Source organism: Macrobrachium rosenbergii, chromosome 10 (genome assembly GCF_040412425.1).
Source record: "Macrobrachium rosenbergii isolate ZJJX-2024 chromosome 10, ASM4041242v1, whole genome shotgun sequence".
NCBI classification, from domain to species: Eukaryota; Metazoa; Arthropoda; class Malacostraca; order Decapoda; family Palaemonidae; genus Macrobrachium; species Macrobrachium rosenbergii.
In genome coordinates this window covers 74,134,508-74,142,206 of record NC_089750.1, presented here as the reverse complement: position 1 = coordinate 74,142,206, position 7,699 = coordinate 74,134,508, and the positions used below count along the sequence as shown (strand labels likewise).

The 7,699-nt window shown below is 39.7% G+C and overlaps 1 protein-coding gene across 1 annotated transcript in view; it reads right to left on the bottom strand.

The window, feature by feature from the left end:
* LOC136842874 (serine-rich adhesin for platelets-like) overlaps nt 1-3,071 on the bottom strand; it is a 118,303-nt gene extending 115,232 nt beyond the window's left edge. Inside the window, exon 1 of the mRNA XM_067110766.1 lies at nt 2,619-3,071. The gene's annotated coding sequence lies outside the window, so the exon portion shown is untranslated. The remainder of the gene's footprint in view (nt 1-2,618) is intronic.
* Nucleotides 3,072-7,699: the final 4,628 nt, after the last annotated feature.

Here is a 7,699-nt window from a genome sequence, read left to right as displayed (position 1 = left end):
TTCGTGGCGGCCTCCTCAGAGGACTTTCGTGCTCTAAAAGAGCATGGCGGAGACGCCAGATAATCTAATCGTTGAAAAGATGAGGCGCCAAGATTGCATCTCAGGACACCGACGAGGTTGCGTCTTGAGGTCGGTCTAGTTCAGTCGGTCTAGCGGACCAGAAACACGAAACAGTTCTAAAATGAAGGACTGAATAAAATAGAACACAATAGAATAGAATACAGAATTGAGGCCAAGCGCTGGGACCTATGATGAGGTCATTCAGAGTTGAAAAGGAAATTAAAAGTAAAGAATGTCTGAAAGGTGTAACAGGAGGAAAACCTCGCGGTTGCACTATGCAACAACTGTTAGGAGAGGGTGGAAAGTCAGATGGAAGAAATAGAATATGAACACAGGCACGGTAAAAGGAATGAAAGAAGTTGCAGCCAGGGGCTGAAGGAACGCTGCAAAGAACCTCATGTAATGCCTACAGTGCACCGCATGAGGTACACTGACAAGCACTACTCCCCCTACGGGATCTGTCCGATAGGGTTTTCAGCTGAAGGTTTAACGAAAGAAAATAGAGAGATAAATACCACAATCTGATAATGAGTCAAACGATGGTCATCTTTCTCAAAAGGTTTTCATCATGATGACGCTCCAGTGTCCATAATATATCAAGATAGTTCTTCTTCTACGAGAGTGCTTGATAGCGTCAACTGGGAGACTGAGAGGTAATTGCAACGCAAGGGAAGGACGTGTGCTGGAATAAAGGAGGATGGATACGTTGAGATAATGTCAGGATAGAATGCAGTCCCGGGTCGATGGAGTGAGTACTGTCACCACTTGATAAAAGTAGAAGAATGAAGAGAGGCTGAGCTGAGTATAAGAGGAAGTGTTAGTGTAGGCCTATGTTTGAGAATGCTTGTGAAAGATACTGCCAAGGACATAAAGAAACCAATTTAGAGATTGAAAAAATTGAAAAGCACAAAGAGTTGAAGGGATTGAAAGTCGTGGCGAGTGGCTGACCAAGGTGACTAAGGTATATTTCAGGTAGGAAAGGTTCTGAGTGAATGGAAGAGAGGAATAACTGTTCCTTAGTACGAGGGCAAAACTCACAAAGGAGACTAAGAATTTACCAGGGAAATTATACATAAGAACAAAGAAGTCTGAAAGTGAAGGGGAAAACTGTTTAAAATCTTCAAGGACGAGGTGTAGTGGTAAGTCAAAACACCAGTAGACGTAGGCTCAAAGCTGTGGGATAAGAAAATGACTCATGAATGGCGCGTGGAGAAGCTGAAGTTGCAGCTGATAAAATACTGACTGGGGACAGTGATGAGAAACTGCTGTCTTGGTGAAAAAGTTTGAAAGTCTGAGCAAGGTGAGAAAGTTGAAATTAAACTGGTGGAAGAGTCAGGTTATGGAGGAAAAAGGAAACCAGTAAAATGAAGCAAGGAATGTTTTAATGTGAACTGTCGAAGAATGGAAATAGTACATATATTAGGCCTATATACTTTCTGACTAATGATGAATGGCTGTCAAAGCATATATTAATGTGACCCTCATTAATAAGCACTTCGAATGCATTAGGCCTACGTCTGCCAGGATAGTGACAAGCCTAAATTGTGAGCGCTGGGACATTAAAGTGATTCAAAGGACGGCTCCCACCTTTAAATTTCATTCACGAGGAAAGACTGCTATAAATAACCTCAATCTAACTTAGTTTCCCGAAATCTGCTGCAAACTATATATCAGGCCTACCTCAATTTACGCATACTGCAATTTGTTAATCAGCCTAACCAGAAAACAACCTGGGCTACTTAAAGTTTTTTTTTTTTTTTTTGTTTCAGCATGACCCCGTACTAGCATGTAACAAAATTAATGCAACCAGCAGCAATAATATATTGAATATAAAGCTAAAATCGAGCTAACATCAGCACTGATGCATTACATTACGTTCAATTACACTCACATTTAAGCTACCTGTTCTTAAGGCATGAATTTTGTAATTAAATCGAACAGCCGTCGCCTACGTGGACAAAATATTCCCTTAAAAAATATAAATGTCAGCTACGGTAGATCACGTGCTCCGTGATTAGATAATAATAATAATAATGATAATAATAATAATAATAATAATAATAATAATAATATGCTGCACGGGTTGAAATTCACTACAGTCGTTTGTGACAATTTTCCCAATTTCGATTAAGTACTGAAACCGATTCCTTAATAATTAAAACAAACTACGAAAGCAAATTTTCCAATGCTAATCTCAAGAAAGAAGAAAGAAAAGTTCAGCCATTTGTGTGAATAAAAAAAAAAAAATCTTTACAATAACAGTACGGGACATTTTAAAAAAATACCTTTGGTCAAATGGGTAATGTGATGAAATTATCCAATAAAATCAATATATCAGAAAACAATCATTTGCCAAAACACACAAACATACACAAACAGTATCACTCACAAGCCGCTTGTTAAAAAAAATAAGCTCTAATTGAAAACGCCTTAGGCTTAGCAGGCTACAAGGAAAAAAAAAACACGCCCATTTCACGTCAGGCTAAGATTACATGGAAACTGAATGACGGGCAAAAAATGAATTACGATTCATGAAAAAAACGCTCAGCATTACTCACCGAAGTGGACTGTGTGGAAATAAATTAACATTCCATCTTCCCGTGTGACGTACAAGAAGAAGAAGAAGCAGCAGCAGAGGTGAGTGTGAGTGAGGGAGTGAGTGAGTGAGTGTGTGTGTGTGACTCAGTAACGTTTTCCACCACTAACACTGTATAGTTACTACGGATCCCGATTCCCGCCTCGCCCCTCCTCTCCTTCGGATTTCACAACGTTTTCTCTCTCACTTCGCCCTTCGAGGGGGTTCTCGCATTCCCTAGGGGATGGCACCACTTCCTACGGGGGCAATGGCGACGCCCTACGCGATTTTCACCGGGATTCCTTTGGGCGTAATCGCAACACGAGGCGGTCCGGGGTCGCCGAGCTCGTTCGTGCGACCTTTCGACGTCAATGGCGTGAAACGACTGACTGTCTGTCAGGCTGAGCCGCTGAGCTGAGCCAGGCAGCGGCAACACGAATAAGAGTCCGGAGGTTCTGAAGAGAGAGAGAGAGAGAGAGAGAGAGAGAGAGAGAGAGAGAGAGATACGACCACAGGCGTAGGAGATGAGGTGACGCTGCCGGACGCACGATTAATTTTATAGTTTTACTACAGGAGACAGAACTGTCAAAAGACTTCATTAATTGACCGACCACGTAAATCATTCCCACAGAATTAACTGTTGATCGTCATCATACGATCTTTCATTCATTTAATCATATATTGATTTTTCATGATGAATAATTATTGTATTATTATACGACTGGACACCATTTCTGAATGTGGTCCTCAGCAGGTAGACTGAAGGAAATTATGTCCAGTTGTCGTAACAGGTTACAAGCATGACCAACGACCGTTTATAACGACAGTACTTGACCATTTGAATCTTGTATCCTTAGACCTATTTGCTTATTATTATTATTATTATTATTATTATTATTATTATTAACCATGCATTCTACATTTAACCCCTTCTCCAGTACGACCTCTTGTGCTCCTCAAAGTAATGGATTGAAATTACTGCTAGATTGTCAATATATCCCATTTTATCTCACATTCAGTCACTGACTAAACTCCTACTCTTTTTGCAAATGCTCTCTCTCTCTCTACACACACACACACACACACACACACACACACACACACACACACACATATACATATATATATATATATATATATATATATATATATATATATATATATATATAATATATATATGTGTGTGTGTATACAAACGTTAGCCCAAATTAGCCTTCAGCATCGAATTCACTGTACCCTGGCCAGTCCGAGTGGATAAGTCTCTGCTCTCTGTGTATCCAGCCAAGAGAGGCTGGCTCGAATCGTTGCCTAGGCAGATGTACTTATCATACTATCCCTTTTGTATGTTATTCCCTAGGTATAGTGTATTCGATATTGAGTGGGTATTTGCGGCTTAATATTTTGTGAACGTTAAAAATTTACTCACGCAGAAGGGACAAAACTATAATGTTAAACAAAAAGCAGTTACCCGCTCTTGAGGGGTTGGGGCTAGAATGGGAGAGCCTTCCAGCTCTTAGCAAGTCTGTAGGCTGAGGTTGCTATTCCATGCCCTCTTCTTTGACTTCCACAGCTGGGAACAGAACCACGGACTGTGCAGACGTGAGGCTAGCGTTATGTATCAAATGCAATAGATGTTATAACACAAGAAATGGGCCGGATTACAAAATTTTATATAAGATAAGCAAGTAAGGAAGAGGAAAACAGCAAAATTCGACGTGTATAAAAAAGACTGTGCTTGCTCTGTGCAAGTGAAACGTGATGACTTACAGAGAAAATGGATATGCTTTTCGAAGTGGGTTACTATGAAAAACTGAGATCACAGTTGGAATGCAGTAGATCATATTACAGTAGTGTAGATTATACTGAATTTAAGACATTTTATGCTGTCAAGCCACGCACTGGGGCACTTTCGGCCATTCGGCGCCAAAGACGGTGATAAGAGGGCGTTGGAGTGGTTGGACAGCAAGATAAAGAGACCCAGAAAAGGTGGCACTGGAGGAGAACACCACAGTTGCACCAAGGAGGAGCGTTAGAGGTGTTGGACGGCAAGACTGAAGAAAGGGAGTGGGAATGGAGATAAAGTAAAAGGCTAAAAAGTAGATGCAGCTAGGGGGAGATGTGTCTACAGACTGGGAGGTAGAGTGATATCTCAAATACTGAGATGGTTTGGGCACGTGATGAGAATAGGTGAAGAAGAGTTACTCACAGAAGTAGCAGATGTTGAAGCAGCAGGACGAAGACCAGTAGGGAATGGTCAGAAGGTCACGGAAAGGGGATAAATGAAGACCAAGACCAAAAGAGAATACAAGCAGAAAGTGGAGAGGACGTTAGAACTCAATGGTTTTCACAAATAACCCTGTAATGGGAAAATCTGATGCAAAAATACACATATAATATATATATATATATATATATATATATATATATATATATATATATATATATATATATAGAGAGAGAGAGAGAGAGAGAGAGAGAGAGAGAGAGAGAGAGAGAGAGTCTCAAGCAAGCCTCTTTAGAGACTGGTGTTGTCTGACATAAGAATTAATATTTGACAACAGTGAGAGTTTCCAAACCTAACTTATTATTTGCCCTCTATGGCACCAAACTCAGCTTAGGAAATCTCTACAATTTCAGCTTAGGTAAGAAGGAAGTAAAACAACCTGCACTTGCATAAAAACAGACAGACGAAGGGCTAAGGGTTAATATAAGCCTTCATTGGTCTTCGCTCACAAGAACAAGTCTGGCAGGTCATATATTTGCTGAAAGTTGAAGGATCTGAACTACTACAGCGCATTCTTGGAAAGCATAGGGAAAAGGTATGAAATTGCATATCCTCTAAGTTGAGAAGGGCCTTGTCCTATAAGCCTTGAACTATGTTATCCTCTGAGAACATATGAGAACTAGGATATCCCTCAGCATTCTGCAACTTTTGTTGCAAAGTATTTGGAAATCAGATGTCTCGGCTTGTATGACGTCACTATTTTGAAGTAACTTCTTCCACACATTCATTAACGCAGCCAGCTTCATTGTCATGCATGAACTCAATTAAGCACGGCTGACTGCAGACTGTATTTGCCAGTCAAGCAAGGCTGACTGGAGACTCTATTTGCCAGTTAAACACGGCTGACTGGAGATTGCATTTGCCAGTTATCTCTTGCTTTCTTTTCTCCTTGGTATTTTCATCATCTGCCCTACTGTAGTTTGAGCAGATAAACCTGACAGTACAGTCTTTCAGCCGTATAAATAACCCCCTAGTCTATTGGTTATACCAAGAATGCTGTTTTCCTAGGGGAAAATGAAGTGGTTAAACACATGGTCTATTTCTTAGACCATGGTTACTCCTATTCCCAGTTATCATAACCTTTTCTGAAGAACGTAGACCAAATGTTTCATAAGGACAAATGTCTTTGCCTCTCTAACTGATTCCTAACAATAATCTCGTGGATATCACCGTCAGTCATGTGATTTATTTAATAACATGAAACAAGCTTCCTTGGAGGTACAGACAGTGCACCAATACCGAGTGAATTAGGTCCTTGAGAGGTCGCTAACCTCAGAACCTGACGAGACTTGGTTTAAGGTGAAGGATTCTCTAATTCATGCCTATTTTGTACCAAGAACCTGTCTCAGGTGGTGTATTTTTGGACTGAGACCTGTCAAATAGCCCAGTTTTGTTGCCTTTATTGACCTGTGCAAACACCATGACCCCTTTTTGATAATTTAAAGAAGTAATCTGACATGCCAATTTGCACTGCAAATGTCGAAGTCTTAATCTGTAATTCAAAACGTCAACCCTATACTAAGCAGCTGCATACACACTCCATTTGTATAGTTGCACTCAAACAAAAATTGTGGCTTGCACACATGGCTTCCAGCAGAAAAGTATGAAATTGACTCTTCAAGGAATCAAAGCTAAATCTCAACGTTTACACTTCTTTCTTAGCTTTCTAGATATAACACGAGGTTTTTGAAAATCTCATCGTAATTGCCAATGTGTGCAAGTCTTCATCCGGTCCCAAGATTGCCTAACAGATTAGGAATGGAACATAACATTTAGGTTAAAGGCCAAGCACTGGGACATATAAGGTCATTCATCGCTGAAACGGAGAGTAAAAAGGTGTGAAAGGTTTAACAGAAGGAAAAATTCCCAGTTGCACTATGAAACAACTGTTAGGAGGGTGGGGAGTGTCAGGTGGAAGAAAGAATATGAAAGGAAGTGTAGTAAAGTGTCTGTGTCCAATTCAAGTGTCCAGTCTCTACGCATACTTCTTCCTCACATCTCGGGTTACGAAGGATGTGAAAATTGTTAAACACTAGAAACACGTAAGTGAGCATTTCAAATGACTAATAAGACGCAGGATGTTAGGTTTAAATGAAAAATGCACAGGGCTCTTTAGGAAATACAATGAATGAATGGCTAAGCACAGACATGATGGATATTCCAGATAAGGTGTGATAATAATCAATGATCAAAATATGTATTGTCATGGGGAACAAGACATTATAGTATGTTGAATTTTTCTGTAATGGGTATAGATATCCAGACAAAATAAGACTGATATTCATAGCACAGTAATGTTTCATGCACCAAATATGTAGCAAAAAAGAAGCTGAAGATGACTGATGTTTAGATATGACTTAAATCAAGGACAGTGATCAATAACACATGACTGCCACTCAATAAGGAGTCCTAAGCAGACGTTCTCCTTTACTCATATTCTCATTTACTGCTAAATTACAAGATCGTACTTTAAAACCGTATCGTAATCAACACAAGAGAATAATTAAAAAAAAAGGCCAGGAGTATTAGCCTAAGTCTTGAAATTAGCTGTAGAGATAAAAATTTGAGAATGTACAATTCAAATGAGGGCAGTAGGCCTAGTCCTTGGAAAAAGATCTGGAAATTCTGAATAAGAGCTCCACACGAAAATATCGTTTACTAATGAAGCTATTTGACCGAAAAATATGGAAAAGGGTGTATATGGTGCAGTATAGGAGAGATAACTCGAGAAATTTACCGAAATAATGTGAGAAATTTATCGTCTTTTGTCTGTGTTCACA